General features: G+C 41.3%; 1 protein-coding gene across 6 annotated transcripts in view; it reads right to left on the bottom strand.

Annotated features, from left to right (window-relative positions):
• FRRS1 (ferric chelate reductase 1) overlaps positions 1-10,018 on the bottom strand; it is a 30,952-nt gene extending 20,934 nt beyond the window's left edge. The window contains exons 1-3 of one of the 6 annotated variants that reach the window (XM_043520153.1): positions 9,854-10,018; positions 9,553-9,696; positions 8,618-8,772 (exon numbers count right to left, since the gene is read on the bottom strand). The gene's annotated coding sequence lies outside the window, so the exon portion shown is untranslated. Of the gene's footprint in view, positions 1-7,909; positions 8,046-8,617; positions 8,773-9,235; positions 9,532-9,552; positions 9,697-9,853 lie in introns of those variants that run through there. The other 5 variants (XM_038412674.2, XM_038412670.2, XM_038412671.2 and 2 more) reach the window with 5 other exon arrangements.
• Between the last annotated feature and the right edge of the window lie 11,803 nt (positions 10,019-21,821).

The following is a 21,821-nucleotide window of genomic DNA, read 5'->3' as shown; positions in this document are numbered from 1 at the left end:
ATGACAAGTCCAGATGTTTATTAATCAGAATGACAAAGTAATCCAAATCATGCAGTACTGATTGTGAACTAGTCATATATTTATTCTTTTTTACATGACTAAAGATTCCCCAGTGATTACAATGGCCAAGTAGTGAAAAACATTTCTTTAAAGTCAGATGAAACAAACGATTTTTAGAATGTTGTCACAGTAATAAAGCTACTGTTTCAAAGTACAAAGTTACTGGCTAGAACTAAACTCTGATCTTATGCACTAGAAAAATATTTGTCAGTTTATTAGTTTGTAGGAAAAAACCTGTATTTCTATTAGCTACATACAGGTTTTCCCAAAGCACTCCCCCATGGAATCATCTTTTGGATTTGAACAGAGTAGTCCTGGACTTTTTTTCACCTTTCATCATGAGAAATGAATATTGATGCAAAGAACCTTGATCTATTAGGACTGAAGATCATGATGGAGGGCAATGTAGATCGGACGCCAGAGGTTTAAAAGAAAGAAAATTTAATTTGTTCTGCCACAATGGAGTGTATGGCAGAATGGTAGGTCTGGATTTTTAACGTTACATTTATGTACAGTCTGATCTTTTATGGGAATGGGGTTGCTATTCTGCATGTTAAGCAGAACATTGTAAATAAAGTTTTCAATTATTATATACGAGGAAATTGTTCAAAATAAGAATACATTTGATACTGATTTTGCCTCATCCTCGTGTTTTCTTCCATTATGGTACTGTTATATGAACAGTATTTGTAAACACAATACGTTCTGTACTTACAGGTATAAGATAGACATTTGATATTATGCACAATATTGTTCCAAGACAGACGCTCTGGGTGGCAGCATTATTTCAGGGCATACTCATTAAATGGTATCTGGGGTTTTGACAAGTACCTGGTGCACCTTTACCATATGATGAAGATAACTTGTTTCTACTATGGTCAAACAAAATGGTAAGAAAAAGACTCTTCACCCTCACTGAGACATCTCAAGGTTGAAAGCAGATTACCAGAGAGTAGAGTTCCCCCGTTTAACTGTGTAGGAGAGACATTCCCAGAAAGAAGATCTTTGGACCTCACATTAGTATATTTCTGATTTGGGTAAGTAGTCTATTTTACACAAATAGATCAGAAAAAATGAGTTCAGAAGCTTCCTAAGCACATATGGATGTGAAAATACCACAGGCACAGCACCATTTCTCAGATAAGCAGAGCCCTGGCCTGTGATAAAAAGAGAAATCAGAAAGGCTACAAGGCCAGAGTAACCATTTATTCACTCTAGAACAGGGGTTCTCAAACTTCATTGCACCGTGACCCCCTTCTGACAACAAAAGTTATTACATGACCCCAGGAGTGGGGACTGAAGCCTGAGCCAGGGTTGGGGCAAAGACGAAGCCCAGGGCTGAAACCAAAGCCTGAGTCCTGCCACCCGGGTCAAAGCCCAAGGGCATCAGCTCCCGGGTGGTGGGGCTTGGGCTTCACCGCTGGGCCCTAGCAAGTCTAACACCAGCCCTGGTGACCCCATTAAAACAGGGTCACGACCCACTTTGGGGTCCTGACCCACAGTTTGAGAACCGCTGCTCTAGAAGCATGTAATATTAGCTCTTTTCCCAGAATGCTGGATGCAATTGTACAAAACAATGCAGGGTTTGTGCTTCTACATAAAGTCAGCAAACAGCTCTTACATTCAGTAAATTTGAGAAAAATCCATGTCTTCAGAACGATTATACTCCAGGGACTACTAGAACAACTACCACCTTCCCTAAAAACAAAGCTATTGTTTTCCTTAAGAATACTGAGACACAAGACAAGCTAGTATACAAACTCATTGCGTCATCGATTACTTTTAGAGAGCTGGTTTCCAAGCTTATTGCAGATGACAAATTAAAATGAATTTGGTGAGCTCCTCCTAGTCCCCATTCAAGCACATCTCAAAAATCCATCACAATTCTCAATCACCACCAGAGTTCTGTGCTGGAGGGGCAGAGGAGCACATAGAGGATATAGTTTACAAGAACTGAGTTGCATTAGATTTTTGGTGTAAAGAAAGCTTGCATAGTTCTTGTTGAGATCACAGTATGCTGGCTCAAGTCACTGCAACTTTTCCCTCCCTGTCATGAGCTCTTACTAACAGAAGGTATAACAAGCTTCAACATCTTTCAGAGTAGCAGCCGTGTTAGTCTGTATTCGCAAAAAGAAAAGGAGGACTTGTGGCACCTTAGAGACTAACAAATTTATTTGAGCATAAGCTTTCGTGAGCTACAGCTCACTTCATTGGATGCATTCAGTGGAAAATACTCCATGTCCCCAGCCAGCTTCAGCATGTCGACAGTTACCAAGAGATAAGACGTGTATGTGATAAGGCGATAACAAAACAACGTTTAGGGTTCCAGTTTAAATAGTAGATGATGTGGTACAGATTTCTCTTTAAAAAAAAAAAAAGCCAAGGTTATTCTTCTGCAAACTGAATTGGTAACAATGCTACTTTTTTCCATAAAGCTAAAAATGGTTTTGCACAGGAGAGAGAAGAGGGAGATGTGAAATAATGGTTATGCTGAACAGTCATTTAAAATGGGAGGTAGTGTGGGGAGACATTTATACAAGGATAAGTGAGTTTCTGCTTTGTATCCCAACTTTCCTACTAAAATTTATTCCTCCTTTAAAAAAAAAAAAAAGCAGCTGAGTTTCCTAAGAAAGTCCCTTACTTTGAGTTAAGATTCTTTTACAGCATAACATTTTTCTCAGGGTTCTTCTGCCAGTAACAGGAAGTTATTCTTGAAACGCAGTTCCTTCTAGTACATGTATATACAGCAAACAGTATTTTGAGTCTTTTGGAGATTCACTTTCTGTGGAATGTCAGAGAGAATAGGAATTTGGCACTGGAGAGAAGCCAATTTTTGTAAGGGGTGAGTCCAACCAAATACTGTACCTCAGATTGAAAGTTGCCCAAATTCTCTGAAAGGAGTTCAGTGTTTGAAACCCAATCCAAAGTAGAATGTCATGCCAGATATCATTCCACATAGTGGTAAAGCCCCAAACCTAAACACCTTGAAGTTTGGGAATTGAAGTGTAGCACCAAAGATAATTCTCTCCTCCAATCTATTGCATATCTTACCCTTCCTTAAGGGAAGAGAAAAAAAAACTAGACTAGGAGAGAATGTTAAGAAGCTGACTTACAATAAAGCCTCAGTATAGGTACATTTTAAGACTTGTAGCTTGTTTGCCCTTAAGTCCATAACAGTAATAACAGAGAGACAGAACACTTCACAGCCTTGTGAATATGACACCATTAACCACACATTAACTAAAAGCCATGAAGGAAAAATTGAATTGCTTGGAAAATTGAATATATATATTAGCAGTAGGTCAGGATGGTGTGATATTCAGAGTTTTAAAGGGAATTAGCTAATTAATTTACTGAACCAGTAATAATTGCTTCAGAAAAAAGTCACCATAAACATAAGATCTCAATAATTCAAATAATGTGTTGAAATCAAGAGTGGTAAGATAACAAACCTGGTAAATCTATGTCAATCATTAGTAAAATTATAGAACATTTGTATTCACTCAATACAGCTGTTCTCCTTGAAAGGTTCAGAAAAGTCAGTCCAGGGTCAACCAAGCTTTCTGAACCCTTTCTCATATAACATCTTAATGGAATCTAGAATAGCTACCCTTCCCTCCATAAAATTACAGGGCTACTTTTTCTGATAATTACAGTTCTCCAGTCCATAGCATAGATTTGCTTTATCATAGGCAATTTCCAAAACATGAAGTCATGCATGTTATTTGCTAAAAATGAGCAACCATCACAGACAATAAAAAAAATAAAAAAAACTCAAACGCATTAAGATTATTGCTACACTTGCCTAATAGGTAAACAAATTCAAATGCTATAGTCTGTCCAAAAGCTATTAAAGTTTCAATAAGTGTATAAACCATATAGTGTAGAGCTTAAGACATGTATTTTTCCAGGGCAGCATTTAAATAATAAGGTAAGGCGGAAAATTAGAAAAAAAAAGTTCCTAATCACAGTGCTCTGAAAACACACTAGAAACATTAGACTTCACATGCATCCCATTTTTGATCAGGCTCTTCTGGGGTAAAAAAAATGCACATAGATCACATTGGAGTTATTCTGTTTGAATAACACATTTTGTTGTTTACGTTTGTAAATCACCATGAAAGGGAAGAGGACTTTCAAAAAACTTCTAAACACGCCTCCTTCCCCAGCCTGTAGCGAATAATTTGAAAGTGATCACTGCTATAAATATCTTACAAGAATGAAAAATAAGATTGTTAGATTTTTTTCTCCTCCATGACTATTTCCAGCTCAAAAGCAGTGAATTGATTTTTGTCAGATGATCTAAGGAAAGCTCAATCAGAAGGTCACATTAAATCCAAGACTCTAGATAAATTCTATTAAATCATAACTGGAAAAAGACTAGCCCTTAAGCCACACTACAAGTAAAACCGAAGGCTACCCACAGATGACTGGTTTTATACCCAATGTGAAGCAGAACGCAGTTAGCTACACTGGTGCCATACGTGAACAATCCATAGTTACCTTATATAACAGGAACACACCCATTAGAAGACAGCAGTTCTTGTAGTATGGGATAACTAATAATCTCTAGCATTTATATTAACTTTAGAGCCATCTATATACAATTTGAAATGGAAAATCTTCATGGAGTTTAAGGTTTCGTTCACAAGTTAACCAAACTGCACCATTCAACAATGAACTGCAATAAATCACGAAAAGAAAGTCAAGCTGTTTTACCCTAGCTTTTTTACAGTCCAGAAGTATTTTCAAAAGTTTTTTTTTAAATGACCTTATGACATGGTTGTCCTATATGGTGTGAGAGCTGGCAGACCTTAATGTCAGCAGATTGTTAGTTACAGTTAATCAGACTATATGTATTCTAGCACAGTAGATCAAAATGTTACAGGATTTATACTTTAATAAAAAAACAACAAAAAACAGTGACTACTTGGGAAATGCTTTAGAACTTGCCAGTTGGGGGGGTTTGTGTGTTCATTATGTACTTTGTAACTCATTTCTATGCAATACACTACTCCTTTTCCGCTCTCTCATTAGAGAGAATTGATAATCCACTAGCTTCAAAATATACTGATCTGAATAAACCCCCACTTGCAGAAGTGTCATACAACAATGCTTCAAACACTGAGCTATAAAAAGTACTGAATCTGGAACTTTCCACAGAGTCCTTCAGCCCTCTAATTACGCAATGTTCAGTATATCATGATATTTGACAGCGCCTGCTTCCGGTCTCTGCTGCCAATCCTAATTCAGGAGGCACTGACTATCTGGAAATATATAGTTTAGTTTCCACGTCCATTTCATCCTTAGCTTCTCCATGATCAGACTAACCCGATTAACAGCTAATGCCAGCTCTGGTGCTAGTATTTACTTAGAACAGGGCCATGACTGTAAAACAAGTTTTACAGAGGTCACCTAAACAGCCAACAGCTGACAGGTAACTTGTAATCAGTACTGGCCTAAATTGGAGTTGAATTGGAATCTTCAATCTATTCCCCAAGCCATTGTTACCCAATACCTTCCATTTTAAGAAGTCTCTCACAAGATAGGCAAGCTACTCAGGGCTCAAGCAGGAGCCTTCTGTACTGGAGGCACCCTGCCCTGACTCCTGCACTGGGGACTACCCTATTTGCATGGGTTAACATGTTGGCAGGCCAGCAGGGATTGCCTAAAAACACAAATGTTGTTCCCAGGAAGCGAGTGATTTCAGAAGTGAGGAACAGATATTTTGGTTTTAAACAGGATCTGGATTTCCAGTCAGGTCTTTCAAGTACCTGCAAGAGACACTCCTGAAGAACTGAAGTCCCTCCTTCCTCAGCTTATCTGAACTAAGGGAAAACAGCTGTGCTTATTTAGATATGTAATAGAGCAGAGCAAGACCACTAACTGATGGAGTTCAGAGAGGTCATTTTGACCTCAGAAGAGAGACAGGAGGGTCTGTCCACAAAAGCTGCTATGATCGCAAAGCCAGATTGTTCATAACAGGACCTACCTGTTAAACTCAAAGGTTTATCCCCTTTTGAAGAATTCAAGTATCTAGCACTGGCTAAATTCTTTGGACAGATTAGAAAATAAGAGGTTGTACTTTCATGGACTACAATGACCTTTGGATCAGGCTCTTAGTAGATGTGGGACAGTGAGGACTGAAAGATACTGGATTTGACTTCAGCTATTGTTAAGACAATGTATAGTATGAGAATTTTTAGCTTTGTATTTTGTGTAGATCAAAAGTTGTAAAAACAAACCCCAGAAAAAGTCTGTTTTTAAAATTGAAAATGGATTTCTGCTGAATATGCCCAGCTGTACCAACTTTCCCTCTCCATCCTGCCACACCCAACTATCTTATTACATTTTGAGAGAGACAATATTTATCATTAATGGGCTAAAAAGATGCACCCTTATCTCAACCCTCACACACATTTTTTTAGAGGACTAAAAGCTGTACGATGATTAGAATCCCATAGCCTAATCATTCCTTTTCCCACCTGACATGTGTGTGCACACAAACCCCCCCTTCCCCCCCAGATGAGAGGTCCACACTAGGTAGTCAGGTGCCTCTGTAGCACCAGCACCATCCCACCTCCCAGGACATCATGGAGAGTTCTCTCAAAGATCAGCAATCTCCAGTTAAAGGGAAAATGTCAGCTGGTCCTGAGGAGAATTTACAGAAAAAGCAACGAAGCCTCAGCTTGTGCTATCTCCCATGCTAAACCCCTTACACGTGGGCAATGTTCCTAAAAGGGGGACCTGAGGCAACTGCCAAGAATTTCTAGGAGCTTGGTCTCATTCAAGCCATACTGCCAGGGATTCAGAGAGGGAACAGAGTGCCAGTGCATGACCACTGGGCCTCTATACCAGAGGCCCTGGCATCCAGCAGGTCTCCCGACCTCCATGAGATTTTTGGGGATGGGAAAACAACAGCTAGTTCCACTGGGGTGATGGCAGAGCTCACCCCTTCCCCAAATGGAACAGTCTAAGTTCCTACACTTCATCCCTGAGGAATTTCTTTAGAAGAGGGAGACAGAGCATCTGAATTAGAAACTAGGTGACCCACTGTTCAGATTCTGCATGCACTTCTGTGCATGTGATAGCTGTGCATGTCACACTATGCCATGTTTTCACTATTCTCACAAGACAACAGGGGACAGAGAGCCCTGCTGTCTGAGCTCCACTTCCCTGAGCAATACAAAAAGGAGGGTTGTGGTCACTTCTGATCCCCTGTCAGCTCTAAAGAACATAGTCGTCACAGAGAGCAGAAGGACAGCTCTGTTTGCATATTCAGTTTAGCAATAAACTCAGCACCCTGTATTAGTAAGTCATTTAGAAGTTGGAACTTTAAGACTGAGCTATTAGGAAGTCTGATAGATATTTCGCCATCTGGGTGAAAGAAAAAGTTGCATTTCAAAAATTTTATAATAGAGGAAGAAGGTTGCATTTTAGTCCTATCATCCTGAGCAGTATAGTATCCCTTTTTAAATTGGGAGCTCTCTGTATTCTGTACACATTCTTTGTTAGCTTGCAAAAAACAAAAATATATAGTTCAGTGCAAGAGCAGGAATAATCACAGACCATTCAAGTCTGAGCAAAGGAAAAATTGGGTCTCATTTGCTGTTTGCAGTGTGGGACACATTACAATGTTTTCTATTTCAGTTAACATTAAAGCTGCATACATGGAAGATTAAAAGAGAGTGTCTTCTTAGGGCAGGTCTACACTACGAGATTAAGTCAACTTAAGTTATGCAACTCCAGCTACATGAATACCGTAGCTGGAGTCAACATAGCTTAGGTCAATTTACTGCGGTGTCTTCACCGCGCTGGGTTGATAGGAGAAACTCTCCTGTCGACTTACCTTATGCTTCTCATTCCAGTGGAGTCAACAGCAGAGCGATCTGCGGTCAATTTAGCGGGTCTTCACTAGATCCGCTAAATCGACTCCCGGTGGATTGATCACCACAGCATCAATCCACGGTAAGCGTAGACATACCCTTAGAGATATAAAAGCCACACAAGAGAGCAAAATGCATTTGCTTTAAAATGAAGAAGCCGGATACTGTCATTTTTAAAGTAGACTCCCAAGTTCAACCCACAAACATTTCACACATACATGTATGTAAAACAGGAAATTGTACACAGGTGAATAAGGAGCTAAGCTTTCAACTTGTTGCACATTGGCAGACTGCTGTGCTAGTACAGGATCAGAGCCATTTTTTTTTTTAAGCACACATGTTTTCCTGGTACAAATCAGGAAGCCTCTTTGACAACTTGTTCCTGAAAATGCATTTTTGCCCAGCATTTTATACAATAATTTCTGGTTATAATACACACTTGCTTTGTGCCAGGTACAATTCATTTTTTTTTTAAATGAAAGGATAATAGCAACTTAAAAAACAAATATAAACCACACTTCTTTCAGCATATTCCACTGAACAAGTATAGAAGTGAAAGAGTAGAGAAGAAAGTTCTCTTTTTCTTATCCAGTTTACTTTGGTCACTTAATAACTCTGTGCACGATTGGGGCTTCCAGCTAACATTTATGCACATGCTTAAAGTTACTCACATGTTTAGAATATGTGCAAGAGTGGAGTCAGCTTTCTCACCTTTGGCTCCAATCCTGCATCCAATTAATAAGGTTCGCTTATGCAGGTTGAATTATAAGATCAGGACCGTGGGATAGTTTTTTTCCCCCCTCACAGGAATAGAGAAGAGAGTTTTCTTTTAAAAAAAAAAGGTACAAATCGTAAAACATGAAGAGGCAAATGTATTTTTTTAAAAGTCAAAATTGTTTCTAGATAAAGAAATTTAGTTTAACAGTATCTCTGTTAATATCTCAAACTTACAGCAATGAACATGCTTACTAAATAATTAGATCTCTTCAAAAAGTCTTCTGTGAAAGCCATTGTATAAGCATTATTATTATAAAACACTAAATGCAAAGCATTTTCATTTGCTTTATAACTGTTAGAAACATAGCTTTCTCTTTGCACAGGTTATCTGAAGAAATTTAGATTTTAGTATAATATAGAAACAATGCTGGAAGTGTATGGCATTAAAATAGTTAATTTGTGTTGATTCAAAAGCTTCTGGACTTCCAGAAAAAATTATATATAAAGCTTAAAATAGAATTTATATTCTCTGCATATACCAGATTATAATAGTTGAATTTTGCTATACATACCTACAGTTCTGTATAGCACAGGGAATACAGAAAACTGAGTTTCTCCCCCATCAACATACATTTTTTTAAAATTCTATTTACAATTATTACTTTCTAATCACAGGAAAGCAATCATTAACCTTATGCCTGACCTACACTATCACAACAGACACTCTTGAACCAGACTGTAGAACACCTGTTCTTTACTTGCTATATACACCTTGCTCAAGATAAAGCAATCACTTCACCCAGTACCACAAACACTCTTAAAACTAGTATTTTAATACACAGTTTTCAAAGCATTTTGGCTACCAAGAGAATCTTAACATCATGCTTACCTTATCAAATCATGCAGAGTGCTCTAGCCAGACTTCCTGCTTTCTGACAAGTTGTATCATACTTCAGCAGAGGGGTGGAGCCAACCAGTAGTTTAATCAGAAGGGAATACGCCCTAGGAACTGCTTGTTAAAGCAAGTGTGAGGCTAGGACCAAAGGGAAAAAAATAGTAACACTTTAAATTAACTTTTAGAAATACCTGTTTTAATAAATTGTCTTACACATTTACTATACCACATTTAAAGTCTATTTTACTTCCCTTTACCCTGATATGTAACTAATGAAAAATGCATGATATTTTACTCAACGGGGGGGAACACTCTTCTTAGGCAAATAGGCAAGAAGAATTTTGCCAGGCTGCAACAATTAATGCATATAATTATGCACACACTTAACTTCATTACTGAATATAGCCCATTGATTTCAATGGGACCATTCGGAGTAGTAAAGTTAAACAAATGCATGTTTGCAGAATTGAGAACTAAGGCCCAGATTCTCACAGGTATTAATTAGTGCCTAACTTCCATTGAAATCAATCTGAGGATCTGAAAGCTAAAGTCCTAATCATGTAAGGAGCTCTAGGCAAGCAGACCTATTTCCATGGACAGCTGTATTAATTTCTGAGGGGCTTTATGTGTGCACATGCCTCTCCCTGCATGTTCATTTTGGGATTGGGTCCTAAAAGATCAAATTAATTTTTCATTCATTTGCATTTTTAATTTTAATTTTCATTAATAATAAGATGTGTTAAAGCAAATTGCAGGGAAATCTTAAAAAGTTATAGAAGCAGGAGAGCTATATTTGCCTCCAAATGAAAACATTTGAGGATATTTTAGAATAATTTATTGGTGGGGGCACTATTTCTAATAATTGTTAATTTGTAATTAAGGGTGTTGTCCTGCTATCATTATATAAGAACTTCCTCCAGTTGTTTCTATTGAAAGGCAAATTAAAATGCTTTGTGTAAAACTTAGGACTGATCCTGCAAGCTGATCTCTACAGCTTGACCCCTAGGCAGATGCCCAATTAAATCAATGGGGCTTTGTAGAAGTCAGCCTTGCAGGATCCAGTGCAATAAATAAGCATATTTTGTTTTGCAGACTTGAAATGTTAAAAGTTACCTAGTAATGCTCTCAAGATACAGTCAGACCCTTGTACCTGTGAGGTGCTCTGTTAACTGCATTGAGGCTCTGGCCAGGATCCTAAATGGCATCTAGGCACCTAGCTCCCATTGAAATCAATGAGGATTTGGCTCTCTGTGGCTATGCAAGGATCCTTCCTGCAGACCATTATGCCTAAGAGAAATCTTACTGACTTCAGTGTAAAATTAGTCCTGGGTGTGCATGTTTGCCAGATTGCAGCTTTTATTACCAGCAAAGCAAATATGTACTGTCTTTAATTGGAAGTCTGCTTGCATAAGATTGCCAGGGGGCCCTAAGCATTTATGCAGACATCTTATGTCACAACTTTAATGTCCCTCATGTTTTGACTAAATCCTTTATTGTTCAGAAACCACAGTTTCTTTAAAAAAAAAGGAGGGGAGGGGAAAGAAGCAGCAACAAATATTCATAAAAACTCAAAGATATTCAGAAACAAAGTATTGTCACTTTTCAGCCCTTGTAGATCCTCTCCTATTTACTGCAAAGAGAGAAGTTTTTTGTTTTATTAGGGTTTCCATAGTTTCTGCCCCACTCACTGAGATAGCATAGGGCCTTGAGATAACAAGCTCTTATCCTCTTTTCCAGACCAGCCAATATAAGGAGCACAGTTCAGCATAGCGAAGACTCAGCCCACAGACTTTAAGAGAGAGCATAAGTGAAATACATTAATCAAATGTTCATACTGTGTGTTTGAATGCTGTGCAAAACTAAATATCTATATTTGGCTGCTTATATATTAAAACTGAAGGGAAGTTTGGAATGAAGAGTCTGAGAGTGTTTAGATATCTTGATGTGGTATTTGGGGCTGGTATGGAGGAATATCTTGTCTTAAATGGTGACTTTGACTTCCTGGTGTTTTAGATGTTGCTTTATTAGGAAATGCACTTATGCAAACTCAACTGTAAGTTAAAGATATTTTTTGTGGGTGGGAATTTAAACTGAGGATAATGACATAACATTAGGATGTCCCTAGCATGCTCTCAATGAAAAGTCAGAACTTTAATAAAGATACTGATCTGAGTTACTATATCCCTCCCTAACTCCCCTAATGCATTGCTGGCCTCTGCACAGGAGTGAATTTCACTTATGATGATGCACAATGGCAATACCATATTTACATTATGTTCTGACATGATGTGCAGTTAATCCACTCAGCGACTTATTTACTAGTAAACTGAAACAATTTTTCTGACCTCATTGGCATTAAGTTATAATTAATGCTAGTTAGAAAAATATAACTATCTACTGAAATATAGGAGACTTGCTTAGTATCATATAATTTCTCTCTAGTCCCACTTTTCCTAGAGTATGTCGACCACCAACCAATTTCAATACGATGATGAATTTTAGAGATGCTCTGTAAAAGCATATTCCAAGGTAGGTTTATGGTGCAAAATAATAATGAAATATCAATTCCATAAGCTATCAAATTGTTAGTGTTTTAGGCCCCAATCCTGGGTGATCTTCCTCAGTGAAATCATTGCATAAGCAGGTCCTTATTTTGTAGTATCTAAAGAAACACCATACAAAATCAAAATATAGGGGTGTTTGTTCCAGGTCAGTAGCAAATAAGGTTACTTCATGTCCACTCGAGATTCTACTCGATAAGTTTATGGAGGAGATGGTATGATGGGATAATGGGATTTTGGTAAGTAATTGATCTTTAAATATTCAGGGTAAATAGGCCAAATCCCCTGAGATGGGATATTAGATGGATGGGATCTGATTTACTATAGAAAATTCTTTCCTGGGTATCTGGCTGGTGAATCTTGCCCATGTGCTCAGGGTTTAGCTGATTGCCATATTTGGGGTCGGGAAGAAATTTTCCTCCAGGGCAGATTGGAGAGGCCCTGGAGGTTTTTTTGCCTTCCTCTGTAGCATGGGGCATGGTTGACTGGAGGGAGGCTTCTCTGCTCCTTGAAGTTTTGAACCATGATTTAAGGACTTCAATAGCTCAGACATGGGTGAGGTTTTTCATAGGAGTGGGTGGGTGACGTTCTGTGGCCTGCGCTGTGCAGGAGGTCGGACTAGATGATCAGAATGGTCCCTTCTGACCTTAGTATCTATGAATCTATGAATCCACTTTCCACTCATAAGTAAACCTAAAAATACAGTATTTTTTATAAAATTATGAGTCACAAAACCCACAAAAATAAGGTTAAAAACTATTTGAAAAGTGTCCATCTGTTCCTAATCCATTTCTCTGTTATAATTTACAACCACCTTTCTTGTAACTGTTATTTGTAAACCACTTAAAATATAGCCAAGTTAGGAGAACTCAGTTAGAATTAAGGTCTCAGCAGTCGGCTTGTACGGATCTCATTACAATATAAAGATCTGTGCCTCTGAAGGATGGGCAGAAATTATAGAAGATACAGCTAATTACCTGATTTTCACCTTCACAGAGGGAGGCTCAGCTTTGAAAATATAGCCCTTGATGCCACTTTAGTGTACATTTTGCTGATAACAATAGTTAGACATTGGAAAGTGAATCCATTTGTCCCTCCATGTTAAACTGAGCAAAAGGAGGGGATGACATTTTGTTGTTGCTCACTTGTTCAGCTCCTCTGATTTCAATAGCTGTTAGTGATTGTTTTATAACATTTTGGCAAATATTATTACAAAAAAGAAAAGAAAAGAAGGAACCAATAATAATAAGTGGGAAAAGTACTCCCACTAAAACAGAAGTCCTTAATCTTTCTCCAGGGATTCTGCAGTTTTCAAGCTTGTTGATCCCCTTTCCAAAATACACGAACAGGTGAATTGTCCTAGTGAAAATGTTTCCATAAACAAGGCTCTTATGCTATAAGAGACAAATCATTTTTAAACTTAATATTTCTGCACAATATGCAGTCAAAGCCAGAAAAGAGTGTCAGAGTTATATCAAGGAAATATACCCCTGCAGGGTATGTACTAGAAAAGGCCCACATCTGGATCCTGAGGCCGCAGGAAGTGTCACTTACTTGTAATACGACAAATATATCGCAGTTATAACAACCTATGACTTGACACTGTTTAATCAGTTTAAGGAATAATATACACATTGCAGATCACAAGCTACCATCTGAACTGAATGACCCGTAAAAAATACAAGCTTTCATCACACCAGCTTCTTGCCTCTCTTGTTAACTTTTCCCTCTCCCGCTCTACCCACTTGTTCTTCACTATGAAGGAGCTGTTTCACACTACCCTTCTTCTCCCTACCTGCCTCCTCTTCACTGGCCTAGGTTTCCCAGACAGAACCTCTCCCAAGCCAATTTTCGTGCACCCAGCCAAGTAGTTCAAGATGCTTTGTAAATATTACACCCTAGTGAGGTAGATAAGTATTATTTTGCCCATTTCATTTGCCCAGATGGTGAAACTGGGACAAACAGACTAAAGCTGAAGTTTAAACATGTCCGCTAATTAATTCTGAGCACATCAGTATTTAGGTTCCCAGTTTGAGGTACCTAGAATCCAATTTTCAGAAGCACTTAGCACTCCAACAGAAGTTAATGGGAGCCATAAGTCCTCAGCATCTCTTAAAATCAGATCCTAAGCACCTCTGTCTGTGCCCCTAAAAATTGAGGCACTTAAAATTAGTAAAAAGAAAAGGAGTACTTGTGGCACCTTAGAGACTAACAAATTTATTAGAGCATAAGCTTTCGTGAGCTACAGCTCACTTCATCGGATGCATTTGGTGGAAAAAACAGAGGAGAGATTTATATACACATACACAGAGAACATGAAACAATGGGTTTATCATACACACTGTAAGGAGAGTGATCACTTAAGATAAGCCATCACCAGCAGCAGGGGGGAAAAAAGGAGGAAAACCTTTCATGGTGACAAGCAAGGTAGGCTAATTCCAGCAGTTAACAAGAATATCAGAGGAACAGTGGGGACTGGGGTGGGAGGGAGAAATACCATGGGGAAATAGTTTTACTTTGTGTAATGACTCATCCATTCCCAGTCTCTATTCAAGCCTAAGTTAATTGTATCCAGTTTGCAAATTAATTCCAATTCAGCAGTCTCTCATTGGAGTCTGTTTTTGAAGCTTTTTTGTTGAAGTATAGCCACCCTTAGGTCTGTGATCGAGTGACCAGAGAGATTGAAGTGTTCTCCAACTGGTTTTTGAATGTTATAATTCTTGACGTCTGATTTGTGTCCATTCATTCTTTTACGTAGAGACTGTCCAGTTTGACCAATGTACATGGTAAACCCATTGTTTCATGTTCTCTGTGTGTGTGTGTGTGTATATATATAAATCTCTCCTCTGTTTTTTCCACCAAATGCATCCGATGAAGTGAGCTGTAGCTCACGAAAGCTTATGCTCTAATAAATTTGTTAGTCTCTAAGGTGCCACAAGTACTCCTTTTCTTTTTGCGAATACAGACTAACACGGCTGCTACTCTGAAACTTAAAATTAGTAGACATTTCAACATTTTAGTCCAAGGACACACAGCAGTTAGTGGTGGTTCAGGGTCTAGAAGCCAGGCAGCCTGAGTTAATTATGTGTATCCCTTTTGAGGAGATGCTCCTGTATTACCACACTGAGCCTCAAGGAGACTGGACCATGGACTCCCGAAGCAATGGCAATACAGGCTCAGGACTCTGCTTCTCAGATTATTTTAGGCTCCATGGCAGAGATGGAATTTGCTTGCAACGCAACCAGACCCAAGCATAAGCTAGAACTCAGAGACAAAGGGCTTGGTTTTGGTTTTGTTTCAGTTTTGGCTTTTGTTTGGAGTGTAGCAGAGAGAGAACCATCACACCTAAGAAGAACCCTTCTATTATCCACACTCCTAGCCAAGGGAAGACTTAGAGCCCTTTGACGATTTCTGGGACATTGGACAGTGTCATCTCAGCAGAGACCAGAAACCCAGGAGGCTGAGCAGAGAGTCACAGGCTACCAAGAGGCAGCCTAACTCCACATTTGAATGCAGACCAGAGAGCCACAAAGACACTCTTACAATTCTTGGTGTGGATACTTTAAAAACACCATTGTTTGTATATTTTGATATTGAGTTTTAAGTCATTCTCTGACTTCAGCACTGCACTGCCCAACAAAGACTGTGCCTAAACTAACTGTTTGCCTAAGCAGGTGCTGGGAGGGAGTGCATGGTGGTGTGCTTGTAACTGCTAGCTGCTGCCTCCATCTTCTGCAGGCAAAATGCCACCTTTGAAACACCTGCCACCATCTCTTGGCAGCAGTGTCTGCAGAGGCATGCCAAATAAACAATGACTCCCTGAAAAGCAGCAGCTGTCAGTCTCAATTATTAGGGTGAGTAGGCTCCATACCTTCAGCACATAACAATGCATCACCCTGTCAGCTTGGGTCCTGCCAGGAAATGAATTTCCTGGCCTAGCTCATTTACTCCCACTGTCCCCAGAGTGGGCAGACAAGATGACCCACAACAGTCTTCAGCGATGAGCATCGAGCGATACAGTGCGTTGTTGCACTGTGAATCACAGGATACACATCTAGAAAGCTGTATTGCTTGTCACAGCCAGATGCAAGGCCAGTGCAAATGCCAAGCATGATGACAGTGTGCTGATATTGACAAAGTGGTCTCATGGTAGTGGTTAATTTACCCATGGTTAGCATGCAGTGAACACATAGACAAAGAGGGACAGGGTATCTTTATACAATAGGCTGTTTCTGGGGTCCTGTGATGAAACAATTGAATGGCTAAGCCATATACAGGATTTAACCGACTCTTGATTAAAAGGTATCTACTGAGCCTGCAGCTTTACTAGTCAAAATAATAAACCAGAATGGCCTCTTGTAGGTCAGATCATTGGTTTGCTTTCCCCAGCTAACTGGTCATGTAGTCAGAGGTAAGATTCAGAACAGAACTTGTTCACAAATAATTCACTGCAGGAATTAAGGGCTACCAATGGTACTATAAAAAGAATGTTGATTTAGGTGAGTCAGGCCTGGCTGACCTGGACCCCAAATGTAAGCACTATAAAAACTCAAGGTATTCTAATTTCATGTCTACCATTTGTGTCTTTCAGATATGTTATGAGTTGGGTGGTTATACACCCCATTTTATCAGACTAGTCTGTTATACTTCTAGCAAGTATAATCTAATGGAGACTGCAGCTATCCCAGATGTGAAGTGAGACTCGAAGGTATTTCATCTGCTTATTACAGGATTGACTATTAGATGATCCGAACATCAAGTGGTGAATGTCATGCTACTGTACCAGATATGGACTGATCAAGACTTTCCCTATAGATGCCAGATGTGTTCATCGTAAGATCCTTTGGTATAGCTGAGGTTCATTTAAATAAAATATTTATACAGTGACATCTAGTGGCTGAGCAATATAATATAGATTAGCATTCCATTCCGGGTGACTGGAAAGGCAGCATAACATCAAACTATGTGAAAGAACATAGGCAGTTCTTATGGACTTTTTTGCAATCCTAATATCTTAAACTATCTGAAAGCTTATAGCTATCTGTTGGTATAAACGAAACCACTGAAATGCAAACTGTATATTCAGTGTATGTTAAACCCCCCTCTACTGCTGCCTTGGGATGGAGGAAATGGCTGTGTGACATATTTTTAGGGAAGTTTTATGCAGTTCTAGGCATGTACTGGCTGTTTCTGTTTTAATTTGCAGGCAGATACTTCAAAAAATGTTGAGCGATATCTAAAGTGCTGAGTAAAAGGAGTGGTCCTCCCGATATTCTGGGGCTCCTGGCAACCAGGTTGTCTCCTAACAATTAGGGTATTTATACAACCACACTGGTGTTTCAGAAGTCCTGTACTTGCGCAACACACATACAGCCAGTTTATATAAATACAAAAATACCAGAGGCATAGAAAAAAGTGAACCGACCAGGGCCTGCTAGAAGGATCCCTGTGTACAAGATGGAGATGGTGAAGCTCCTAAAATGGCTGCTGGAAAACCAGCAGCAACAGGCTGTACAACAGCAGCAACAGCAGACACAGCTGTTGCAGCAACTGGCGGTGCAGCGGCAACTGCAGGCAGCAAAGCAACAAGAATCCCAGCAATGGCTGGTTTGGGAGTTGGCCGCTCAGCAGCAAGCGAGTCAAGATCGACTCTTTCAACAGGTAGCGACCTTGTTGAAAACGGCAGCCAGTCCTCCCCCCAACCCAGCCGGAGGAGGGCCAAGGGAGGGCTGCGGGGGACTACCGGTGCGGCTGACGAAGATGGGGCTGGGGGTCGACCCCGAAGCCTTCTTAGTAACTTTTAAATGGGTAGCTTCGGCCACTCGGTGGCCCCTCAAGCATTGGGCCACTATTCTCGCCCCTTATTTAATGGGACCCGCGCAGGCCGCTTACCACAATTTGACCCACAGGAGGCGCTGCAATATGAGAGGGTTAAGGCCGCCATCCTAGACCAGACAGGCATCAGTCCGGAGATGTACCGACAGAGGTTGCGTTGAGAGAAATATCCGCTCGGGGCCAGACCATGGACCGTAGCCCAGAAGGTCCATGACCTCTGTTGGAGGTGGCTAGAGCCTGACCGCCATACTAGTTGCCAGGTGGCCAATGCTGTGGCACTGGAGGAGTTCCTCCGAATCCTTCTCACCAGGGGGAAGGAGTGGGTACAGCAACACGGGCCAAAGACTCTCGCAGAGGCTACGTCCCTTGTCAAAGACTTCATGGCGATGGAGCCAGAAGAGCGAGCGGGTCTTAAGACAAGGACTTCAGGAGAAGGAGGGAGCGGTGGGAGGGAGTGGTGCACAAGACCGGCAGGGGAGGTCCCTGTTTGCCCACCCGGCAGTCGGGGTCTCCGACAAACCCCAAGAACCGGGGCCCCTCGGCCGTGCACCTGTCCCGAGACCAAGAAGACCCGTTTGGGGAGTCAAGCCTACCGCAAGGCACCCTACCCTTGGAGGGGAATCACAATAGGTGCTACCAGTGCGGACAAAGGGGGCATTTCAGGAGAGAGTGCCCCTACATGGACTGTAATTATGGACAGGTCCTGACAATGGACCAATGAGCCCGGAAGGACGGGCCAGCAAAGATGGTGATCCCGGTGCTAGTGGAAGGAACCCCAACCTTAGCATTGGTTGACTCGGGGTGCAGCCAGACTGTCGTTCGCATGAGCCTGGTAGAGGACTCCCTCCCCGCCAGGACCCTGATACAGTTACAATGTATACATGGGGATATGAAGGCTTACCCCACCATCTGGGTACAACTGGAGGTTGCTCAACAAGAGGCGCATTGCTTAGTGGGGGTGGCCCCTAGATTAGCATACCCCGTAGTCTTGGGTCGCGACTGGCCGGGTTTTGCCGGTCTTATGCGGGGATGAAGTGGACAGCCCAGGAAGGGGAAGAGAGCCTGCTATGGGAGGCATGGGTTGTTGGGCCAACCCGGGCCACAAGACCCCTTGGAGGGGACATCGAGAGGGCCCGAAGTAACAGAAGGGAGCCAAACCCCGACCGACGTTCCGACAGGAGAAGAGACGAGGTGGCTGGAGGTTGATGGAGATTTTCTGGAAGAACAGAGAGGGGACTCCAGCCTTAGTCAAGCCTGGGAGCAAGTGGTCAGCTGGATGGAGAAATATCCGAGGCAATATCGGCCCCAAGGCCCCCATTTTGAAATCTACAACGACTTACTTTATCAAGTGGCCCAGGAGCCAGAGACATGAGCTGAGGTGCACCAATTGTTGGTCCCCTGAAAGTTCCGAAGAGCACTGCTCCACTTGGCCCATATAGTCCCCTGGGCAGGGCATTTGGGGCGAGAAAAGACGTTCCTACGAATAGCTCAATGTTTTTTCTGTCCGGGTATACATTAAGAGGTCCGGGATTACTGCGCCTCTTGCCCAGAGTGCCAAAAGGCACCCCTTTTGAACGGATTGGCCTCGACCTAGTGGGGCCCTGTAGAAAAGTAACTCAGGACATAGATACATCTTGGTCGTAGTAGACTATGCGACTAGGTATCCAGAGGCAGTATCCTTATGAACAACTATGGCCCCCATCATCGCCAATGAACTGTTACAGATATTTTCCCAGGTGGGGTTACCACGAGATACTGACAGATCATGGGACTAATGTAACTTCCAAACTGATGGCAGAGCTCTGCAGACGACTGAACATCCGGGCCCTGAAGACCTCTGTCTACCATCCCCAGACTGACGGATTGGTAAAAAGCTTTAATGGGACCTTGAAGGAGATGCTCCGAAAATTCGTGGGGGATGACCCCCGTCAGTGGGACAAGTACCTGCCAGCACTCCTCTTTGCCATATGCGAGGTGCCACAAGCTTCCACCGGGTTCTCCCCATTTGAGCTCCTCTGTGGGAGATGACCTCAGGGATTTTGGACCTCTTGAAAGAAACCTGGGAGGAACAAGAGATCCCTGTCAAAGGTTCGGTCCAGTATATCCTCCATTTGAGAGAACGGCTTCGGGAACTAGGTATCCGAGCCAGAGAGAACCTGTTACAAGCACAACACAATCAGCAGATCCAGTACAATCGGGGAACGAAGATGAGGAACTTCGAACCAGGGGACCGAGTTCTGTTGTTGTTGCCCTCCTCCGAGTCTAAATTATTAGCCAAGTGGCAGGGACCATTCGAGGTGGTTTGGTGGGTGGGGCCCATTGATGATGAGATCCGGATGTCCGGCGACAAAGGGACACCTAAATATACCACGTGAACCTGCTGAAGGCGTGGAAGGACCGAGAGGGTTTTATGATCGCCCCACACCCCCCAGAGCCTGAGCTGGGACCCTTAGCCAGTGAGTACAAGGAGCCAGGCAGGGTAGACATTGGCCGGGAGCTCAACCCTGCACAACGGGAACAGATACGGCAGGTGGTAGCCACATTCCCCACGGTACTGTCCGTTCAACCAGGGAAGACGACGGTGATCAGCCACCATATCGCCACTATCCCTGGCCAGAAGGTGAGAGAGAACACCGCCCGCTCCCTAAGAAAATGTGGGAGACTGTGCGGAGGGAGTTGGAATCGATGTTAGCTCTGGGGATGGTGGAAGAATCAAGGAGTGACTGGAGGAGTGCCATAGTGCTGGTCCCCAAGCCAGATGGCTCAGTAAGATTTTGCATAGACTTTCGCAAAGTGAATGCCATCTCTCACTTTGATGCCTACCCCATGCCACGGTGGACGAGAGAGACTAGGACAGGCAGAATTTATCTCAACCCTGGATTTAACCAAGAGGTATTGGCAGATCCCCCTGACACCTACCTCAGGAGCAAAGACAACCTTTCCCATGCCATTTGGCTTTTTTCAGTTTACAGTGATGCCCTTCGGATTCACCCAGACCAACCTACAAAGGAAAACCAGCCTTAATAGCCTTAGCTCTTTTGAAAAAAAAAATCTTTTGAGTCCTATGAAGAATCCTGATTCTCTCTGCCCAGATTAGCAAATACAAGATATTGCAGCATTAATTATGGAGAAAATTACACTGTCTTGAAGTGATGATCTTGACTGATTTTATTTTTCATGGGACCCTTTCAAAGAGATGTAAATCTATTGACTACCTGCTATACTCTGAACCCTGCAAGCTAGTTAAACCTATTCCCCTGGTCTCTCAAATCTTATCACTTAATGTTAATCACTTCATTACTCCCTCTTTTTTTACTTTGTCTTTAAAAAGACTATGTATGTTTAATTGCATCATGTACACATAATGGTTTCAGAGTAGCAGCTGTGTTAGTCTGTATCTGCAAAAAGAACAGGAGTACTTGTGGCACCTTAGAGACTAACAAATTTATTTGAGCATAAGCTTTTGTGAGCTACAGCTTACTTCATCAGATGCATGCAGTGGAAAATACAGTGGGGAGATTTTATATACACAGACAATATGAAATAGTGGGTGTTACCATCATTCTTGTTACATTGTTTCATATTCTCTGTGTATATAAAATCTCCCCACTGTATTTTCCACTGCATGCATCTGATGAAGTGAGCTGTAGCTCACAAAAGCTTATGCTCAAATAAATTTGTTAGTCTCTAAGGTGCCACAAGTACTCCTTTTCTTTTAATGTAATAGTTTATTTATGAAGAAGAGGTTATGGAAAAGACAGACAAATCATGCTGTACATTAAATGGCCACATGATGGCATCAGACACTAGGAAAACAGGTTTCAGAGTAGCAGCCGTGTTAGTCTGTATTTGCAAAAAGAAAAGAAG

Source organism: Dermochelys coriacea, chromosome 8 (genome assembly GCF_009764565.3).
Source record: "Dermochelys coriacea isolate rDerCor1 chromosome 8, rDerCor1.pri.v4, whole genome shotgun sequence".
Taxonomy (NCBI): domain Eukaryota; kingdom Metazoa; phylum Chordata; order Testudines; family Dermochelyidae; genus Dermochelys; species Dermochelys coriacea.
Note: the sequence above shows the minus strand (reverse complement) of the source record. Positions and strands in the feature narration are given on the sequence as shown.